Raw genomic sequence first — 22,375 nt, 5'->3', positions numbered from 1 at the left:
TAAAACCAACTCCAAGTTAATATGTGTTTAATAAGACTTAGCAAAGTCCCATCAGATGCTTAGGGAGGATGTTTGGAAAGGAGGGCTCCATCAGGGTGGTACAGGTGAACTGCCCCCTTAATTTGGCAGTCTGTGCTGGGTTAGGGAAAGGATTTTGGTGTGCAGAGGATTTAAGTGTTGTGTGTAATTGTCATCATTACTTACCTGAAATGAAAACAAAGCTTTCACAGTGAGACGCAGGATGTTATGCAATAAACCAAAGTTTATCGTTTCATTCTCTAACCAGGCGCAGCAAATGGAATTAATTAAGAGTATTTTTTGTTGGCTGTCTCAGTTTCATAATAAACATATTTTTATTTGAGCAATGCGTGTTTATCGTAAAAATATTTCAAGCAAAAATAAATTAATAAGACGAGGCAGAATTGTTGTAACCACTCTGATTTCTTTTTCTTTAATGTAATTTATATCAGCACCGTTTTTTTGTAACTGGTAAAATACTAAAAGCTTTTTACAAAGATAAAATGATTTACTTTTTTTATTGTCTAGACTGTATGTAAGCCACTGCTAATTAATACTGCCCTTTCTGATGGCTTTGCAACAGGCATAACTCAAACAAACCAATTATAAATGATTTTTCAATGTAAACTTTTAACAGCGTAGCCTCAGGGCTTGCTCAACATAAAAGTACAATTTAGAAAACATAAGATTTAAGTAAGGTCAGGATATATCAGGCGATGATGGATGTAAATGTAAAAACATCTGACTGTGGAATGACAACGTTTTCTTCAAGACTAAGCAAAACGTTGGTGGCAGTGATAAGTGGGATGAAAAATGGCCTGGAATGAACCAGCAGAAGGTTTGGCTTTGGGGTCTGTTTGCTCGGGTTCAGTGGTGATTTTTTCTTTTCTTGATTGTTTTGGTTTGCTTCAGCATTTCGGACGTCACCGGAGGTGGAGCAGGCAGGGCAGTGTGAGTTTTGTAACTGTTTTCTACACCAGGAGAAGGTCAGACTTCTCAACAGCATCTGCTGTCTTGGGGTGCTGCACTGGCTCCTCTGGCTTTGAGTTTCCAGCTACCAAAGGGAAAATGATATGGCCCTGTGGTGCAGAGCTCTGGTCTGGTGTGTCCTAATGCTGCAGTTCTAAGCTTGCTCACCATTTTGCACGGGTTAAGTCTGCAGAGATGGCTGATTGAGTAGGTGGTGGCTGACTGCTCAGCTCTGTCTTTAAGACTATTCATCCTCATTGTCTGTCTTTCAACATCCTGCCCGAAGCTGGCACAGGCTGTGCATCATGTGCTGTATCTAATTTGGTGGAAGCAGTCACATGTCTGTGGCGGGATCTGTATCAGATTTGTATGGCCGAGTCATCTGGTATCAATTCCTGCAGAGCGAAGCCTCTGGAGCTGCAGCCCTCAGTGTACTTCCACACCCCCCACCCGCACCCAGCGACCACGCAGGTGTTGGGAAAGATTCCTTTTGCTCTTTGCTGTAGACGCCTTAAGAAACTGGAGGCTGGTTGTTGGTTTCTCTCCTTTGGCAGCGCCTCCTGTTCTCAGCCAGAAATCAACAGACTGTTCATCTTGTGCAGGCTGTAATGAAGGGCAACCAAGGGCCCAGGGTTCCAGCACCTCTTCACTCCTGTGCTGGGACCAAACTCGGTCCTTTTGCTGAGGTAAAATCTGGTTTTGCTAATGAAGTAAAGACTAATTCACTTTATTTTTTAATGAAAACATTGCCTTCATCTGTGTCTGTTAGCATTCCAACCTTACTGACCAAATACTGCATTTATACTGCGCCTTTGTTTCTAGTGAAACCCAATGGGTACTACTAGGGAAAAAAACCTTGCAGCTTAGTTGAATTAGAAGTGTGTGTATGGTCTGCTGTTCTACTCATTTGTTCTGTGCCCTTGTGAGTGAAGCGGTTCCACTGGGGTGGGCTCCGCTCTTTTCTCCCATGATCTGTAATTATAGCGACAGGATTAATAAACGCAAATTATATCGAGGGCCCTGGCTTGATGGCAGGGTGTAGTTCAGTGAGAGCACAGCGGTGTCCTTGCTTGCTGGGAGAGCAAAGGCAGCACACATAGTGCAAATGACTGAGAATAAATATGTGGGAACTGAAGTGCTCTGTAAGAGCTCCCTTACTACTGCTGCTTGTTTGGGTAGCAGTTATGATGTCTTTTTGCCTACTGTACCTGGCTCTGCTGCTAGAGAGGTGAAGATGGTTGTGGTGCCAGAGTTCATGGGCTCTGTATGTGAACTAGGGGACAGAAGTAGAATGCTTGGGCACTGAGTGCCCCTCTTGGTGCCAGCCTCCCCTTGGTGACATCCTTTCCTGTTACATGCATGGGTGAAAACACTGCATGATGCTCCCCATGTCTTACTAACGAAGGAATAGGTTTTCTCTGAGGCCTGTAAATAGTCAGCATGTTACCAGCATCCTCTTTGGATTTTTGCATAATACATTTGGTTTGTAACTTATGTACACAGTAATTTGGGAGATATTTGTGTAGGATGTTTCATTTTCTTGTCCTTGCTACTGCTGGAAGTAGTGAAAACCTATTTGTCAAATGAAATAGAATGGAATTGGAAGCTGGGTGCCCAGCCTTTGGGTAGCAGGGCTGTGGGGCTGCAGGGCTGACACTGTGCTGAACAGCAGTATCTATTGATGTAGACACTGTGTATGTGCTGTTTTTCAGCAACAGAAGATGCTTTGGAAGAGAGGAGCATTATTTTTTTGAGAAGAATCCCTTTTCCATTCAAAAACCTCCTGCTGTGGATGGGGCTATTTAGCTGTCTGTTTGCATGCACCCATAGGGCCTGCTGAGATGAGCTTTGCTCCAGCACTCCCAGGCCTTTTACCTCTGTTGTTGTAAGGCTTTGGGCCTATCTATTGTAATATTTATTATTATCTGTTGATATATATATCAACATATATATAATAACATATATAACATATATATAACATATATATATATATGTATATTTTTTCAAATGGCTGTAACTGTCAAAATATGGGGAAATATGAAGGTAGAAGCATCTAGGGCACCCCAAAATAGTCATTACTCCATCACTGACATCATGCTACATTGAACAACACTTACTGGTGCGGGGGTGGCCTTGTAGAGCTCACCTAGGTGCTGTTCCTTGTGCCTGGCACATATGCAGAACCACACACATGTGCAGAGGCACGATGATGTTTGGAGCCCATGGAGCCCGACAGTGGCTCCAGGCTGGACCCAGTACCCAACTGTCACCCATTCCCACTGCCGTCCCAGCTTTACTGTGGTTGGTTGCACCATAGTACTTTCATTCTGCCAGTACCACTCCACAGCTGGTCCCACCGTCCTGACAGCCTCTTGTCTCTCTGTCATCTGCATTAGCTCAGTATTTTAGCCCTGTTTTTCACCTGCTCTGCTCCAGTGGTGCTTGTCCAACATCTGCTCAGAGACGCCTAGTGAGGAAATGCCCTGCAAATCGCTTTGTGGTTTTCAGACTGAATTCCTTAATGACATTCTCATTAAAAGTTCTTGCTGCCAAATGCTGTTTGCTTTTGCTTTCAGAACTGTCTGCATTAATAACAAGTACCTCCACTTGGAAGTTATTTACATAAAGCATTGTTCTCACATCACTGCCACTGACAGCGGCTCCGGACTGGGTGAGAGAAGGACACCGAGATGAATTCAGCCATACTTACCTTACTGTGCTGCGTGAGATGAGGAGAGTTCAAAGACCTCAGAGCAAGTAAGTCCTGGGAAAAGCAGAACTATTCCTTGCAACAAGGGCTGGTTGCACAGTTCGGGCAGATGAGCTTGTCAGGGATGGTGCTGCACTCCATCTGAACCTGTGGGAAGTGTGCCTGTTCCTAATAAGCGCCGTGTGTATTTATGTGGCAGTCATTGTGCTTTGCAAGAGGGGAGTCACAGAAATAATTAGTTAAGAGCGTGAGGTTTTTGGCACAGATTCCCTTTCTCAAGTAGCTGTGATGTTCATATATAAGAAAAATTGATTTGGCATCTAGACAGGATTTCAGCACGCTCATGGTTATGGAAATCAGCTATGGGCATGGAGGAAATCTGTATATTGATTCATAAACTGACTTGATGACTTGTTCATGCTTTAATATTTTCATGGGCTTTTACCCAAAATAAAAATGTCAGTAGGTACCACTTGACTGTGCTGCAGCACTGCCTGAAATGGTGGGAAGAATGCAGGAAAGAAAAGGGATTTCCTACTAGACAGAAACTTGTACTGTCTGTGCTAATTATTTTTTTCCTACAAGAGAGGGTGGGTTGTTTTTTTTTTGCCATTACCCCTGTTTATTTTGTTAAACTGTGCACTTATATAACACCCCTGGGAAGATCATAACCTGTGAAATCCAACCCAGGTTATGTAGAAGGATTTGAAAATAGCCACAGACCTTTTCAGTGGGTAGAATTTGATCAGGACACAGATGAGCCCTTGGAAATCGTACTGCCTTGTGCACAAGGGCACGGATCATCGCAAAATGACTCTGGAAGGAGACTCAGGTTCATGGACATTGTTCTCTAAGAACTCAGGAAGATCTCACTTCAGAACGTGCTGGTAATGCTGGGGCTGCAGTGGTGGTGTGTGTGGCAGCGTGAGGAGTCTGTGCTTTGCCATAGACCAGTAGGGCAAGAACTAGCATCAGTGTTGGCTCTCTGTTTTGGTCAGATGGGTTAGGTGGTGTTCAGTTTCACTGCCTTGTGAAAAGGCACCTGCTACTATCCTGTCTCCTCATGAATACTTTTCTCTGCAGGTTTAAAACCTTAATCACTGAACAATGCTTCCACCTGCCTCTTGGTTTTCTCTGGGGACCTTCCAGCGCTGGCCAGTCCTGACCCTATCTGACTTACTTCAGGTATGTGGGGCTCAAAATGGAGGTGATGTGGCTGCTGGCTATTTTAAAGGAACGCAAACTATGTCATGTATAATTTCACTTAAGACCCAGGGCAATAATTATTATCCAGATGATCTGATTTGCATAAATGTTCTTTGCTTCCATTGTGACTTCAGAAAAAAATCAGTGGGCGTAAGGCACAACACGGTGCAGTGCATGTGCTGTGCCATAAAGGGGGATAGAATTTGCTTAATAAATAGCATCTCTTTTGTCAAGACACAGGAACAAAACCATGAGAATCTATACTGTATTGAGCTGAACAGTTCAGGAAAGATTCTGTATATGTAAGAGCACATTTTGAATGTGTATGTTGTTCCTTGTGGATGAAATCTTCATCAATACGGTTATTCGTGTTCACAGCAATCCTGTAATGCAGTTTCCCTGGTTGGGGTGTACTGAGCCCTGCTGCGGAGGCCATGGAGATGCCTCCAGGTGGGCACTGGGAACATGGAGAAATTCTCACGTGCTCAGGAAAAGACAAGAAGGCCATTTTGTCATTTGGTGGTTGGCTGCTTGCGGCTTATTAAATAGTCTGCCAGACTTGTGGCTAACGAGTGATTTTAATGCAGTTTGAAGGCAGCTTTTGTTTCCCTCAACCGCTACTTTAAGAAAGATCCCATAAAATTAATTGACTGATGAACTGTATAATTGATGCTGTCTACACAGTGTGCACCAGCCAAAACTGATGGGTAGCGAGAGCACTGGCATCCTGGTAGGGGCTGTGCTGAACTCTGCAGAGAACCTTTGCTCGCCCTCCCTTTATGCTCTTGGGTAGGAGAGGGCATGTTTAGTTTTCTGCTTACTCTATTCCCTTTTGTACTTGCTCATTTGCTGGGTGCATAAAGGAGAAGAGGTCACTTGTGCACATGGGATAAAGAGGTATTATGAATTCTAAAGTGTTTGCTTTATTGGGAAAAGCACACGGAGCAGGAAAGCGCAGGAACATAATGTGTGAAATTTTAATGAATGCTGTGCCAAAATGTGTGTGCATTTTTTTTCTTCTACCTGTAGCAGCTTTATTCATTTGGGAGAGTACCGCGTACACGATATTCTTTAGTACTATGCTGGCTGCTGTTTAGTTTTAATAAATTAAATCCTTTATATCAATGTAATATTCTTTAGACAAGCACTTCCAAGACAGATTAGAAATGAACTTAAGGGGATTAAAAGCTTCTCTTGCTAAAAACAATGTTTCAGATGGGAAATCCACTTATTTATGTCACTTTCAGTGGAGTACATTTGTCTTTAATATGTTTCTGCTGCTACAAAAAGCAGCGCTTTGCCCGCCACTGCAGCCTTTCTGCTCTGCTTTACATACACAGCAATGTTTATTTTCTTCAGTACTGTAGGTCGCTTTGGGAAAGATTGATGGCTTCCCATAAAACTGCGAGTGACCATTTTCTTTGTTATTTAACAAAAACAAAAGATTTACTGGATCTGGAGTTTTAAATAGCGTTGGTCTGTGTAAAATAGGAAACGGCAATTGGAGCGTGTGAGCAGAGAGAAAAGTCTGCTTTGATATTTCTCTTACTGCTTTGTAGCAGGCTGCGTGCATCTTCTGGAAGGTTCTTGTTGTCTGAAATCCTGGATGTCTTGGGAGCAGCAGGCCCAGCTCACAGCCTGCTTCCCTCAACCCTCCCCAGCTCTTTGGCTGGATGCTAACACTGCTCCGAGCACGTGGTTCAGTGGCACGTCCCATTGCTTGGTACCCTGGTACCCACTGAGCAGACCTGGTGGAATAGAGAGGCTGCAGCAGTGCTGCTCTCTGAAGTCTTGCTGGGGTTTGAACAGCACCAGGAGGCCTCACAGCTTGAGCCTGAGGGAGCAGCTTCACTGCTCCTAAGTCACACAGAGTGGGTCTGGGAGCAGCTGGATGCCCCATCTCCCCACACTGCAGGGCTTCTGCAGGGCAGGATGGGGTAAATAAGGAGTCTCTGCAGTCTTTGGACTGCAGAAGAAATGATCAGGGTGAAATACAAACTAGAAGAAATAAGGGAAATTGATGTTTTAATTGAAGACCTTTCAGCCTTTTTGTTGTTGCCACTTGCATGCTCAACCTTGGAAGCAGGGTACTTGCTCCTTACCCACCAGCTCTGTTACAGCTTGTGGGCTTGTAACTGTTCAATGCATTGCGGTGATCTGGGCAGAGGGAGAGGTCTGGGTCCTCAGCACACCAGGTATGTCTCTGTAGCTTTGTCTTGGACACAACACTGAATTTCATTAATGTAGGCACACTTCTTTCCATTGTTAGTTAATTCTGTTTCAAAATCTCTCCTGTTCCATGATGTTCTGTAAAGTATTTATTTAAACAGTTTCCAAGGAAGCTTTTCCCAGTACCTGCTCAGTTCCATCAGTGCTTTTGGGCCACTGATGCTCTAGGCTCTCCTGTCTCATTTCAGCCACTGATCCACTTCCCTTCTCACCCCCAGAGGTTCTCAGATTGAGTCGTGGCACATCGACAGAGCAGGGCTCATGTCTCAAAGCAGTGCTCCAGAACCGAGTTGCCTGACTTCTCTGGCACCCAGAAGGGCCCTTACAGTGAGGCTTTGTATCGGCCTCAGATTACTAAGATTGTATGAGAGCAGGGAGCTTAGATTAAACCACTATCTCTCTTTTATCTTATTTTGTGCTGTTTTGCTATCTGAGACCAGATTTAACTCCTCTCCCCCAAAATACCATTTTTTTTCCTGCAGGTCTTAGCATTTATCAGACTTCTAAATCCTTACCTATTGCTCATGATAACAGGAGTTGACTGAAGTTTCACCACTGGTTTCACAGTGGAAAGGGCAGGTTAATTTTCTGCTGAATATCGATGGGCTTTGCTATCAGTATAACTACTGTGTACGCTGGGAACTGAACCTATATACATTGCTATGCTGCTGATCAGGAAAAGAAGAAAACTTATCATTTAAGAAAAAAAAGTATATAATTAGGATCAGGGGTGGAATCTCACTGGGAAATGTGGTGTAAAAATGCTTCTCATTTTAAATTAAGCTTTCGATGGCAAGTGCTTGGCTTTCAACAACTCCTCTGAAACTCTTTTAATTGAAGTTCCATGAAAATCTGGGGAGTTCAGCTCAAGTTCACGTCCCAAACCCATCCTGATTTCATTAAGGATCTGATCTTTCTTTATTTGCCAATAAAATATATATGTGTGTGTGTGTATAAATCAGTATCTGCTCTATAACTGTTTTTTATTGGTTTTCTTTTTTATTATTATTATTATCATTTATTTAAAGGTACAGTTTCCCTTCTCTTTATGAAGGATGAACTCTGCTCCCTCTGTGTAATGAGAGGGGAGGGACAACCCAAGGGAGATCCTTCCCATCCCCTCACTCCAGGTGTGGATTTAGGGCTCAGGACACACTTTCCTGCTGTTTCCCTGTTGCTTCCTTGTGTCCAACATTGGCTGTGGCGGCCTCAGAGCTGGCAGAACCTACAGGAGAGGTGACGGGCTCTTGGTAGCTCAATGGAGGCACCATGGAGGCAGCATGGTCTCAGGCTGTTTGGTCTGGGCTCTGTGTTGCCCTGGTGGAAATGGTGGAGCCCCAGGGGCTGGGGATGAATTTGCCCTGGTCCGGCTCAGGGTATGGCCATTCTGCAGTGCGCCAATGATTGCATGCACAGCTCTCCTGCAAAGTACTCAGCCATCTGAGCATCCGTTTTTGTGTTTCATCCCACTTTCCTTCTTTTGTTTTCTTCTCTTGTGATAGCAGCTACCTGCCCACAGCCTCCCTGGTGAGCCCTGCACGTCACTATCTGCAGTCCTAGTGAGTCACATTTGGCTTTTCTGATCAAGGTCCAGCTGGAATCTCACATCTTTGTTTCATGTATTTAATATACTCAGAATGCACTAAATGACAGTTTATAATATCATTATCAACAGCTAAAAGACATTATAACTTCAAGAAATGGAAAGAAAGTGCAGCCATGTGTGGAAATGCTTTATTTTGTGCACTTTTAACCCTCACAATGGCTCAGCTGCAGCAACGGGGACAGCGGTGAGAGGCAGGAAAACAAATCCTATGTCTGCAAAATCATTTTTCGGCTTTCCCTCTGCTGCAGTCATGAAAGAGCACCGCGCTGTTTGGATGGTAAATAACAACCGAGGACTAATTTATTTTTCTTCATAAAATTATTTCTTGAATTGGATTCAAATGTGTTCCTTATTACACGGTTTGATAATTCAGTGATGCTTTCCCCCCATAACATACGAGCTGATTTAAACCTTTACTCTAAACAGCCTCAGGCTTATTAAGAACAGTGTGGACTGAGTATGGATTAGGTTTAAAAGTAATAAAAAAGTAGACCTGTTGGTTAGGTGAAAAATTCACTATCAGATTCCTGAGTGCAGCTTTCTTTTCATGTGCAAACTGCATTAAATGAGGCATTTAATTCAACAAATCCATAGTTCTGATCCACCAGAAATAGAGACTGGGTTAGTTCAATTTGTAACAAACGATCTCCATATGATCAAAGTCCTGAGAGCTGATTCCAACATACTGCTTAAATTAGTCTAACACCGAAGTGTTTGGCTCTGGGACAATATTTGGAATGTCTTACCAGAAGAAAAATTCCTCTGCACACATGGTTCCAATATCGGGGAATGCCAACCTTGCTTTTTAATGGGCTGACAGGGAGCCTCCGTGCTAACTTTCTGACTCCAAAAAGTTCTTGTGCTGTCACCCGCAAACCAGCTTGGATAATTTTTCCTTGGCTTCCTTATTAAAGCCTGAATGAAGGGATTGTGTGGCTTTCTTAATGTCACTTGGTCTGCTTGCCATAAATTCAAGCACTCATGATGAAAGCTCCACTTATATTTCGCTGGGAAATGGAATCAAGGAGAATGCACCCTCGTTCACAATAAATAACTAAAGTTGAGTTATTAAGTGTATTTCATATACCAGCGCCTTATTACATCAGCAGTTTAGATAATGGCTTCTTAAAAATATTTCTCTACCAAAATCCTCGAGGAGCGGGTTGCACATAGGCGTCCCTGTGCACCAAACCCGAAGCAGCTGGCTCCAGCAGCAACTTAGGACTGTATTAACCAATAGCAAATATTTACATTTTTACATGCTGCTGTCTGTTTAGATTACGCAGCCGTCGCGCTCTCAGCAGCGAGCAGAGCCGGTGTTTGCTCGCCCCTGCCAGGAGCGTTTGTTTGCTGTGAGCGGGATGTGAGCTGGTGCAGCCCTGCAGTGAGCATGGCACACGGTGCTCAGTGGGACTTGGTGCCTGTGTCTCCCTTCACTCTTGTTTGTCACTGTAACCCACAGCATTTTCAAAGGCCTCGGATGAATTTTCTTTGTATTTATGGACTGTCTTAAAGTGAAGGGGATTCATACAGTTAAGCTGGAAGGGTGCACTATGGCCTTCCAAAGGAGCATATAAACAGGAGGGGGGGACAACCGTTTACGGGGGTGGATAGTGATGGGTCAAGGGGGAATGGTTTTCAACTGAGACAGGAGAGGTTTGGGATGGATATTAGGAGGAATTTTTTCACCCGGAGGGTGGTGACGCACTGGAACAGGTTGCCCAAGGAGGCTGTGGATGCCCCATCCCTGCAGGCATTGAAGGCCAGGCTGGATGTGGCTCTGAGCAGCCTGGGCTGGTGGTTGGTGATGGTGCACACAGCAGGGGGTTGGAACTGGATGAGCATTGTGGGCCGTTTCAACCCAGGCTGTTCTATGATTCTGTGATATTTACATACCTTGAGTATGCATATTAGTCTTTATGTTTCCACACCATTACTATAGATGCATGTGTGTAACAAAGTGTTCTGCTAGGAACAGGCAGTGAGTACATGCCCCTACCAGTGCGTTGTTGTTGCAGCTTTGCAGCTCCTTCCTGGTGAGTTGTGTTGCATTTTGGACAATGAGGAGATGATTTTTGAATCTGTGCTAGACACTGCTTGGTATTTTATAGCAGCTGAAAGAGAAGGAGGTGGAATAGTGAAAGGGTGGAGTTCAGAAATAGAGCAAAACTGCTGTTTTCATGGTAACTCTTCTGAACAGGTGGCTAAGTAAGCCAATTAAACAGACTTTAAGAACAAATTACGATAGTAATCCATTGTCTGGGATCACTGCAATGTGCTGGGTGGAATCTGGTCCCCAGAGCTGCCTGAATAATGAAAATCTATTTTGGTGTAATTGTATTGTTTTCCTATGTTCACTGGATGTTCAGAGCAGATTGCCTGCCCTCTCTCTCTGGGCTGGGCTGCAGGGCTCACAGCAGCCCGGTACAATGGGCTGTGCCTGGCTGGTTGTGTCCACCTCAGACCCTCTCCTCTGCATGGTCTCACTCAGAGGTGATTTAGGAACAAACCAATGACTGATGAGCATCACTGTGTGCGTGATGAGGAGGGCAGTGGGAAATCTGGGCTTTGTGAACACTCTGATCTGATTCAGCTCCCACTGAGGACAACGAATGGCCCATTGGCGTGGGTACTGCTAGAGAACACCAGGACTAATGCCTGGTCCTCACCACTCAGCTCCTTCTGCTGAGCCCCCACCTCTGCCGGTTGCTTTGTGGTTCGTTTTTGCTTTTAAATCCGGGGCAGAAAGGAGTTGTGCAGGATTATTTCAGGCTATCGTATGGTAACAACTCCACGTTGTCACATAGGGCTGCGTGAACCGGTGACCCAGTGACAAAATAAATTACGTGCGAGCTGAGGGCTGGAGACGGTGAGTGGCAGAAGAATGGTGCTCCAAATTGTGTTCAAGAGATTCTGTATTCATTTAAGAGCAGTGACTGTTTAGCCAATTTATTCATTTGACAAGTTCCTTTTTAACCATCTTAATTCGCCATTTAGCCTAACAGTGCCCATCATTAGTTTATTAGATATTCATCGAAAGAGATTTTAGCATAAATACGGTTCCGCAGAGGATTACTGCACAGGGAATCTATTCTTTTAACCGACTTATTTGGATACCAAGTATTTGTTGAAGTGGACTCGCATTTACTCGGTCCCTTAATGAAGTCTAGAAAAGCCTTTCTGCAAAGGGAATATTGTTTTGTAAAAATTAGCTTACTTAAATAGCTTTCAAAGTCAGCTCGGAACAAAGATTTCAAAGACGGAGCGCCAGCCTAATATTGACTTTTTACATCGTGCAATAGTTTAGACTTGCCAGAAAAAGTGCACTTGCTTTTTTGTGTTGTTGTGTTTAAATTTCTCTGTTTCTAGTTGTGAGATATATATGTCATTTCTAGGGGTATGGAACTAATTGAGGAATATGTCCTGCCCTTGTTGAGGTGAACAGGGCAGATAAATAAAAACTCCATTGGACATAAATCTCCTCCACTAACATCAAAGAAACAGGATCCTGCTAAGTGTATTTGTATAATGCAGTAATTTATGCAAAAAGCAGCTTTTGTCAGCAATGCAACAAAGCAGCTTTGATAAATGTCCCCTAATTTATTGTCATGTATCTCAAATCAAAGTAAAACATTTACAGCCTGCACACTGAAGGAACCCAGGCCCAGGGCACTTAAAGGGTTTCTCTCCCTCTCCATCTCCAGTCCCCCCCGACCCCTCCTTCTTTCTTTTTAAAGTACATAAAGCTAAGTTGGGCAAAAGGTTAAAAAGGCTCTGTTTTGAATGCTAAGTACTTCATACAAATTATGGGAAAAATAATAACAGAGCTGCTTAAAGAATGACAGAAAAGCCTGTACAAATTCAGATTAAAAATCCGCTTAGCTTTTCTCTTCTGGGTGATGTTTAACGAATCATAATGCAGACACTAATTATGTTTTACAGGGACAATCCCAGTGTCTCAGGCTCTGAAAAAAGGGTGAAACAGCGACTGGAAATGGTAAGTGTTGGCCACGGTGCTTAACTGCCTTTCCCAGGTCTCCTGAGCAGGAGCCTTGCCAATATGGGAGCCAACCCAAATGTGAGATGGTGGGAGGGGGATGTTATCTCTGACTTGGAGATAAAAATGAGCCCCAAGGAGGAGAAGGCCCAAGTGCCAAAGGCTTCATTTCCACTGCTGGTGCTTCTATGGCTCAGAAACTCACTGACTTGGGCTTTTCCCAACTTTGAGGGGGATGCAATGTCCCTGCCTACAGAGCCAGTCCAAGAGAACCATTTTACAAGGGAAAGGTCACAGGGTGAGGTGTGACTGATGAGGCAGGATCTGAAATGGGGTGGGCATGGTGCTGGTGAGCACACGCGTGCCCTGCAGCCAGGCCCAGTGCTTCAGGCCTGGCCTGTGTCAGTGGGTGCCACTAGGAGCTCATCCCTGTCTTCACTGCCTCTGCCACACTGTGTGCCACCTGGCTGGGTTGGTGACTGGAAGTCCTGGGTTGGGCCGTGACCAGGGAGTGAGCATCCCCACGGGGTGAGCTGAGAGGGAGGGGAGAAGGCAGGGCTGGTGTGCAGGCACCACATCCAGCAGTGTGGGTGGACACAGCGGGGCCACGGACCATCCTGTGGCCATGTCTGGGGACGAAAGGGGCGAGCTGCCACCCTATGGACTGGGATGCTGTCCTGCAGTGCTGCTGAGCAGGAGCTCACTCAGGAAGGCCTGGATCTGGCTCACGGCAGGGAGGCTGCTGAATGCTGATAAATTAAAAGTATGTGGGCTTGTCAGTCACCCGCACTGCCTTCCAGTTACAAAGACCCAAAGTGATACGGCTGCTTCTTGAGACCCTTTGATATTTAGGGGGAGTGATAAATTCAGCTGTGTTTCCGCGGAGATCTAGAGCAGCTCCACATGTCAGATTGCTTCAGAAGTAGACAGCATTTCTATGTTTTTTACTGAGAAAGCTCTGTTTATAATAAACCAAACATACAGCTCCAGGAGTACAATATCCTTCGAGTGGAGTTGTTTCAAAGTGTTTTACAACCCATCTGGTAGGCTGACTTGAACCATTAGGCGTGTTCTTGGAGAAAATGCTTTATTCACACAGATAGTAGTATGTTTCTGGTACTGCAAACCAGAAGAATGAAGCCTTGCAAATCCAGGCCTGCTGCACTATAAAACAGGCAGGAGTTCACTGAGAAAGTGAAAAGGAGATGCTGCTTAAAACTGTTCTGCTTTCTTTGTGTAAAGTTGTGCCCCTGGGGAGTAGAGCCAGTGCCACCAGCCCACATCAGCGCATGGAGCTGCTTGTTGCCAGGCCTGTGCACGGCTGCCTTGCTGGTGGCACCATGGCACACTCAGGCTGTATATGAGTTTATGTCCATATCATAATTGCTGGGGTTATAATTAAAATTTAAAGGATTCTGCAGCCACAGTGATGGGAGTGAGAGGTGATTGTGATAAAAGTACCAAAGGTGCTCTCAGCAAGGCACCTCAGCAAGGTGGGTGCAGTGAAAGCAGTGACTGAGCACAGTAACACCTCCATCAGTGCAGAGCTCAAGGGACAATCTCCAGGAACAGGTGACTTAAAAACAAATATATATAGCGTCACTGACATTCATTGACTCTTGGTGAATGTTTATGGAGACCAGTGGAGCAGTGGGCAGTGCGTTCCAGCAGTGGTGACAGTCAGTGGTCACTTCTGATGGTGCAGATTTGTAAAGGTGTGGTATGTGGGCTCTTGTTCATGGCTGGTGAAAAGGCAGAGCTAATGGTGGTGACCGTGTTGAAGAATAGCATTTGTTGCTGATCATTTGCTCTATCAAACAGTATACTGTGCTCCTTGTGTATATATCCCTATATAGAGAGACATGGACAAAGACACAGATGGGTTTATGTGTGTGCATCACATTACATGTCTCTACATAAAGAAAGACATATCAATACATCTGTATGTTAGCTCACAGAGCATTGCTGGACTGAGGGGATCATCACAGGGAGCAGTGCTCAGGGCTGTGGCACTGCCATGGCTCATGGCCTTGCCAGGGGCACTGCAGGTGACCGGTTTACACAGCAATGTGCAGGGTGGATGATGGGAGCCCTGCCTGCAGCGCAGAGCTGTGTATGGGAGCAGGGGACACAGGCAGCAGGAGCTGCCCCCAGACTCTGTGTGAAGCTCAGGCCTGGTGGGTTCCAACATCTGCTACAGGAGGTCAAAGGAAGTCCTCAAAGTGGATTTAAAAGTACATTTAAAATGTGCACATGTAGCAGCAGCACAGTCAGTGAGGCTGTTAAGCAGATCTGCCACATTAAAACCAGTCTCCTGCAGCTGCTCCTGGATGGCAGTCAGGTGGCAGCCAGCACCCAGAGGGACAGTACCTTCCTGTGGCTGTCACTGCTGCTTGCTCTGTGCTTACTGCACCGCTGAACCGCTTCTCTGTGTCTTAGCACTTAGAGAAATGAATGGGAGCTTTGCCTCCTCCACACTAAGACCTGAAGGCAGCAGGTGTGCTTTGCACAGCCAAACTGGCAGCAGCTTGGGGGGTGAACGGCCCACCATGCCTGCAGTGCCCGGGCTGGGGACACCCCTGCCCTCTCCCCACTCACCCCCCCACTGCCACCGTGGTCCTGCTGCATGGGGTGCTGGCCATGCACGCTCACCCTTTGCCCTCGTGCATCCATTTTCCCTTTCTTTTTGCATCAGCAAGGTTTTGTGATGAAATTTTATCCCAATATGTTTAAAGCAGAGACAGCTGTGAGTAGCTGTTAAATAGACACAGAGAAGAGCTCGGTCCAAAATATGCATGTTCAACACAGCGCTTCAGCTATAAGTTGTGCTACCAGACCACAAAAATGAAGAAACCCAAACAAATTAATTGTTTGAAATGGAAACACCCATTGTAAAGGCAGGCATCCTCTTAGAGGTCTCACTTTATCTCAGTGCGCTGATGTGGGAGTGGTACATTGGACACACGGTTTTGGTTTATTATGTAATGCTTCAATAAGAAGTAAACGCAAATTACCAATAATGATCCTTATAATTTGAAACACAACCAAAATCATACTTTTATTTTTTTTAGCAAAGAAAATGGAACAAGATTTTGTTTCTGTTCGTCACTTCTCATGAGTCAGTATTGATGTGACACACACACATTTCAAAGGAGTTCACGTTCAGTGCGGGCAGCCCAAATAAAGAAACACAGCAGATCGCCCCTTACTCCCCCCATCTCAGGACATGGCATTAAAACCACATGGATTTTAAATTCTTGTTCTTATACTCAAAATTGCATTAACAGATTTTGACCTCAAGACTGAGGCACATGATGTGTGTGAAGGCCCCGCACCGCTGCTGTGATCCACGGCACTGCTCCCACACACTGCCCGAGTGAGGCCCTGCTGATGTAATAGAGGCACGCATATGTCTCGTATTAATGGTATTTTCCTAATAGTAATAGCATTAAAGCCTGCCTACCTGGCTATTGAGTTACCTTATTTAAGGTAATTTGCCCACAAGCCTATCCTGGAGCATGCAAACAACCGTATCATTTTATAACACTTAGCTTTAAGATATCAGAAATCAAAGCAGGCTGACAGTGTGATTCCAGAATGAGTAGGTTTCCATTTAAAGAAAATGAAAACAAAAACCAAAACAAAAGCTGTTGTGTTTCTTGAATAATTTATTATCTGGATTTTTGTTGTATTTTCCACATGGAATTGATGAAGAAAAATTTTGTCTGAAGAAAGATCAGATGAGCGAAAATTCACACATGGAAAACAAATGAGCATGGGGAAGCACTCCTCATAGCTAATGGCTACTTGGTCTGGTGCCAGAATTCATACAGATCCTTAAAATCAAGTAAATTATGCCCGTAGTGATAGCTCCCTTTTGCTGGAGTCCCACAGCAAGCACCAAATGGTGGAGTGGTGCAGAACTGCCAAATCCCATTTTTCACCTCCCAGTTCCTTTCAGCTGATCAGCCCCGTTCCCAGCAGAAGGGCCCGTGTATTTCTTATAGCTCCCCTGTCAGCCCTGTGTGCAGGGCCTGATCCTGCCCATGGCACAGGGCTCCGAGGGCAGCGCCTGCCGCAGGGTCAGCGTGTCAGTGAATGGCAGCGGTGGTGGCAATCTGATGCCCGCGTCTTCCCACTGAAGGGAATGGAAAGAATTGGGTCTTGCAAAGGAAACAGTGGTAAAACAAAAGCATTCTTCTCTCGCTCGGTTCCTTTGATAAAATAGCTCGCTGAACTCAGAGGGTAGGAAATGTGCCACTCGCCATGTGCCAGATTAACAACTGCTGAATTCTGTGCGAGAAAATTGGGCTGGATTACACAAATATCTGTTAAGACAAGGATAAATATTTATAAACAATCTTCCTTGCAGAACACGTCTCCATCATTCAATTCCCCGCGATGAAAAATCTGGAACAATGGAACTAATGACTACATTGTTCCAAAGTTAAATCGTATATCTAATAAGGAAAATACAAAAATGAGCCAAATTCTTTATGAACACAACAGCGAAGCAATTAAAATAAATGTGATTTTCCAGATCAAAACTTCTGGCTGTTAATTGCTAGATGGCACCTATCCTAGTCATATGAGTTTCCCTCGCAGCTGTTTTTATTTCACGATACATTCTGGGCTCCCCAGAGCCGTGCTGAGCTCGGACGTGGCGGCAGCGCGCCCGGACAGCTGCGCGGGGCTGCAGGGCTCATGGATGCACTGCTGGGACAGGCCCCGGGCCAGGCATCATCTTGCTGCTTGCCCTTTGCTTGCCCCGTGGTTCCAGTGCAGATGATGGGTGGCACAGTGGTGTGCCTGCACCAAGCACACAGTGCCCTGCCCATACAACTGCTGCCTATACAACGGAAAGAGTATTTTGGAGGATATGCTTCAGTCGTACGCTTTGTTCTAGTCATGGCATCTGTCTGAGCTCATACCATCACCTCTTCACTCTCTGCATTTGACTTTTCTTTTTAATTTGTTCATGGGTGCCCTAGCACAGCGGCAGTGCGGCAGGGGCTGCAGCCCCACCAGTGCCAGGGCTCTTGGACCCACCCCACTCCAGAGCTGAAACTGGAAATCTGGCACGCTCCAGCCAGCTTTACTTGAAGCTGCACTCTGGTATCTGTAGGTTATTAATGAGATTAAAGAACTCTGTTACAGGGAATGACAACTGCAGTTTGTCCAACATTAAGCAGATATTGGCATCCTTAGGTGTGAGTCGAGAGGCAATGATCTCAGATATTGAACCAGCTAAAGCCATGAGCAATATGATATTGATTAGACAATAGGTATTGTATTTACCCACATAGCTTTATTGGGTGAGGCTCAATGTGATGTGTTTTTATTTGGGAAACTTAAGGAAGATAATTAAAAATGCTGTAAGGAGAGCCCAGCAGCCTTTGTGCTTTGCTTTTTAAAGGCTGCAGATGTCCTGTCTTCCTTCTTTAAAACGGCATGCGCTCCCTCTCCACCTTCCAAAAGATCAAGGGTAATAATAACAACAATAATAATACAGTGTCCTGGAATTTTTCTACATGCCTCAAGAGAACTTTAATTTTTTCCAGAAACTGTTTTCTGACAACAGCTGCCCCGTGGACTTTTCCTGTTCCCCACTGCATTTCCAGTGCTGCTGCAGCCAAGTTAAAATGGTATCTTTTGGATATAAAGCCTTTTATGTAGAAAACCTTTCTCTTGCTGAACAAAACCCTGCAGCACTGACCCCATGAGCAGGTTGTGATGTGCACTGTGAGCTTGTGCACCACGGCAGCCCAATGTGGCCTCAGTAATGGAATATGGGACCTCACTCACATCCACAGACAGCCCAGTGGTTGAAATGCAAAGAGAATGCATCTTGCTTGTCTCTTCTGCTGCTTCTCCCATCAGTTACATTCCCTTTCCCCAAGGGCTTTTTTCCTTTTTTTTCTTTTTTTTCTTTTTTTTTTTTAACTTTATAATCCCACAGCAATGCCCAGCCCAGCTGCGTTCCCATCTTGCATCAGCAGGCTGACTCACTGCAGCGCTCAGCTTGGGACACGGGTCTACATGGCTGCAGGCAGGGCCTGGGCCTTGCACACAGCAGGGCTTGCACCCAGCTCAGGGCTGAGACCAGCCCCCGTGTGCCACCCTCTTTGCCTCTGCCAGGGCCATTATGGCTGAGGTGTGATGGCTCAGCCATTCCCTCCCTCCATGGATGGCTGCTGCTCTAGCCCCCGAAGCTTTTGGCCATGGGCCGTTTAAATACTTTCCTCCAGCTCAGCCATCTCCAGTCACCAGAGCTGCTGCCGGCTCTGCTCCCATGGGTGAGGCAGCTTCTCACAGCCACCACTTCCTCTGCTCTCCAACCTGATGCTTTCCAGCTCCACGCTTTGCAAGGGGAGGCAGAGGAACGTGTGCCGAGCCTCCATCTGCACCACATCACGGGAATACAAAATGGCACCGAGTCCTACTTTTCCTCATTAGATGTGGGCAAACTTGGCTGGAGCACAAGTGAGAAAGCTCATCTTTCTTCAGCTGCTTGTAATTCATGCTTGAGCAAGAGCATTACTTGGGGCTTAAGTCAGAGTCTTCTAAGTAGGTCACAGTTCTAGACCCAAACCCCTGCATATGACTTCTCAGAAATGCAGATCCCTGTCCTCCTGATCTGTGAAACACCTCAGAGCCCTCTTATCAGCTTTATCAGCTCCTCAAGTGAATCCATAAAACAAACAGTCACTAAGAAGTTGCTTCCTGCATAGGGTTCAGACTTGGAAAAATTCCCCTGCCTTGGGTGGCAGCCATTTCTGTCTCATTTGCATGGCCAGTTTCTTGCATTTTAAGGATGCTCCACTGTGGCCAGGTAAATGGATGCACCCTGCAGCTCCTCTGGTCTTTGCATCAACAAGAGGACAAAAATCTATGGAGAGGGCAAGGAAGCTCCAGCCCACATGGGGTGTGTTGGCTGAAACACATGTAGTTTGGTCCATGCTGTAAAACAGCATTAATTTTAGTAGTGCAGAGGCTGATTTGCCAGATCATCACAGCATGTGTTATATGTTCGTCTTTAGAATAGAACTACAGTTTCAGACACACCTGGAGATAAAATGAGGGAGATACAAGAGCTCAACAAGGAGCAGAATGAAGTAGAATGGCAGTGTGAGGATGTGCTAAGAGTTCTTTGCTGCACTGGGGACAGTTCTGAATGCCTATAGTAGCTCACCACGTGGGTCTGAAAATGATAGCATTTGCTTTTATCAGTCATCTAGAAAGTATAAGTTTTACCTCCTCCTCCAGTAGCAGGATGAGTCTGGACTTCAGTGACATGAGGGAGAAGTCAGAACCAAGCACACTCTGTATCTCTCGCTAGAGGAGAAGTCGCAGTTAAGTCTGATGTTAAGTCATTTGGCTAGGGAGATTTTCCATAGGTATGGACTGCGGTTGTCAGCAGCCAGATGTTGGTGGGCCATTTCTCTGCATTACAGTGCCGTGCATTTACATTTTAGCCCTTGATTGCTGCTTCAGTGTGCAGTGGAGAAGTGCTGGATCTGGATCACAGCTCAGCTCTGTGGCTGCATTCGGATCCCTGAAATGAGCTCAAGTGCTATTTTACGCTGCCATGGAATACAGGATGCCCTCGTGCTTTTGAGCTTTATTTTTGATTCTGTGAGGTTATTTTCACTTCCTCTTCTGAAAAGAAACAAAAAGTGTTAGATGTCTGATTGAATGGACTGCTGGAAAAAATGCATAGAAAGGTCTTGCACGTGAACTTCTGCAAAGCAAATGCCTTTGTTTCCAAACAGGCCAGCGATAACAAATATTTATTGACATTTTCCTTCCACAGGGGCGTTAACAATTACGATTTGCTGGTACGTACCTCATGAGTGCTTACAGGTTTTGAACAGAACATCTGTTGGTCAAAGATGAAAAAGAAGGTTGAGAAAAAAAATGTATCTGTTTTTCCAGGGTTATGAAACTAACAGCATCACAAATTATCACTAGGAAAACAGTTCAAAAGCCTGAACTTGCACTTGTGGAAAAAGGAACACAGATAGAGGAAACAGATAAAAACGCGTTGTGTTGGTAGGCTTTGTTTTCTGCGATGATGTATTGTTCCAGCAGAGCGGTTAACAAACAAATTATTGTCTGCGTCCCAAACAGCCAAATCTTTGGTTCCACCGACCAGATGTTAAGGTGAAGCAGATTAAAGCCGAATTCACAATAGGGCTGCTCCACAGGAAAGGTGCCCTAAGTTTATCTATTGTTAAATAATATAATTTATCGTCTTAGAGGGCCACGGAGTAATTTCTGTTCCTTTTCTACTTTTTGCACAAAGATTTATAACACAGATAATCCCCAATTTTAGATATTTGCTGCAGGTTATATTTGAAAGAATTTCCCAAAAGACTGATAACCCTTTTTTTTTTTTTCCCCTTAACCACAGTCAAACCAGTGAACTAATATGATGCCTGCTTCAAATAAATGTATTTGCTGCCTCTGTGCATGATAAGTTTTCATTTAGTCTACGATCAGCTGACAGTATGCAAGTTTGCAGATACCAGTAATTGAATACAGATAACCTTGGTTGTTGACCTATGCAGAGCCATGGCTGTCTAGTTTCCATTGTTTCTGTTTTTGCTAGTTGACACAAAACTGATGTGGGCTGAATTTATATATTAGCCATCCATTATAGTGGGAATTGCTTATCATTGTGGATGGATATTGCAAGAAGTTTCTATTTATTTAACCTAATAAGATGGCAGAAACGAACCTGATTGGGCCCACTCAGGATCAGAATTAACCCTTAGTGGTCCAGTTAATTGCTGCACAGTTAACAAGGCATGCAAAGGATGCCTGTCTTATTTCTATTTTTCACATAATGATTTTCTTTTTGGTTAGAGGGATTATTTCATTTAGCAAACAATCCTTGCAATATTGAGAAACTGAATCTGAGGGTTGCAGAAGAGTCAGATAGTGCTGGATATCTAAATCCTTTTAGCTTCTGGACCCGGCCGATGACCATTCTCCTGGAGCTCAGTGGAAGCTCAGACTGAGCAGACACTGAGGTAGAGGTTAGCACACAGTACCTGGGTCAGCGGTGGCACAGTCCCCATCAGTGCTCCTCTGAGCTCCCATACACTGGAGCAGATCCAGATGTCTTTGGTTTCTGACCAGCTTGGTTTGGCACTGTCTAGTTAGTTGTGTGAGCTTCCAGCTACCTGTAAGGTTAGAATGGTTTTACAAATACAGTTGCTTACACAGAAGATCCTGTGAAGGTGAGGGACGAAGGTCCCCGTTGCAGCCTAGGGATGACCTGTCCACTGGCTGAGTAAGGATGGTAACAAAACCAGAAAGCTGTCTTTTTATCGCTGCTAAAAGAGCATTCAAACCCTGATCCCACTGAGCTCAAGGCAGCTGATCAGTTGTTAGCATTTTGAGCAGCTTCTCTCCCACCTTAGAGCAGAAGGAATCTTGCCTGATGCAGCAATTGAGGGCTGAGCTTGCCGGTGGTCATCAAGTGCAGGCTCATGAGCAATCACTTCAGCTCCTTCCTGCACCGCTGTTCGGGCCCTGCTAGTGCTGCGCACCACGACTCATGCAGGGTTTTGTTCAAGAACATGAAAGCAAAATGGCCAGCTTGAATCCTGATCACCTTGTGGAATACAGTAAT

At 45.0% G+C, this 22,375-nt stretch overlaps 2 long non-coding RNA genes across 3 annotated transcripts in view; one reads left to right on the top strand and one right to left on the bottom strand.

Annotated features, from left to right (window-relative positions):
- The first annotated feature begins 3,570 nt into the window (after nucleotides 1-3,570).
- LOC107319206 overlaps nucleotides 3,571-22,375 on the top strand; it is a 26,310-nt gene continuing 7,505 nt past the window's right edge. The window contains exons 1-3 of the long non-coding RNA XR_001557679.2: nucleotides 3,571-3,744; nucleotides 4,781-4,882; nucleotides 12,681-12,735. This is a non-coding gene — a long non-coding RNA (uncharacterized LOC107319206). The remainder of the gene's footprint in view (nucleotides 3,745-4,780; nucleotides 4,883-12,680; nucleotides 12,736-22,375) is intronic.
- Nucleotides 16,386-22,375, bottom strand: part of LOC107319205 — a 98,283-nt gene continuing 92,293 nt past the window's right edge. Inside the window, exons 13-16 of one of the 2 annotated variants that reach the window (XR_004308670.1) lie at nucleotides 21,792-21,923; nucleotides 20,582-20,614; nucleotides 19,990-20,394; nucleotides 16,386-17,063 (exon numbers count right to left, since the gene is read on the bottom strand). This is a non-coding gene — a long non-coding RNA (uncharacterized LOC107319205). Of the gene's footprint in view, nucleotides 17,064-19,989; nucleotides 21,924-22,375 lie in introns of both variants that reach the window. The other variant, XR_004308669.1, reaches the window with a different exon arrangement.

Source organism: Coturnix japonica, chromosome 11, assembly GCF_001577835.2.
Source record: "Coturnix japonica isolate 7356 chromosome 11, Coturnix japonica 2.1, whole genome shotgun sequence".
Classification (NCBI taxonomy): Eukaryota; Metazoa; Chordata; class Aves; order Galliformes; family Phasianidae; genus Coturnix; species Coturnix japonica.
Note: the sequence above shows the minus strand (reverse complement) of the source record. Positions and strands in the feature narration are given on the sequence as shown.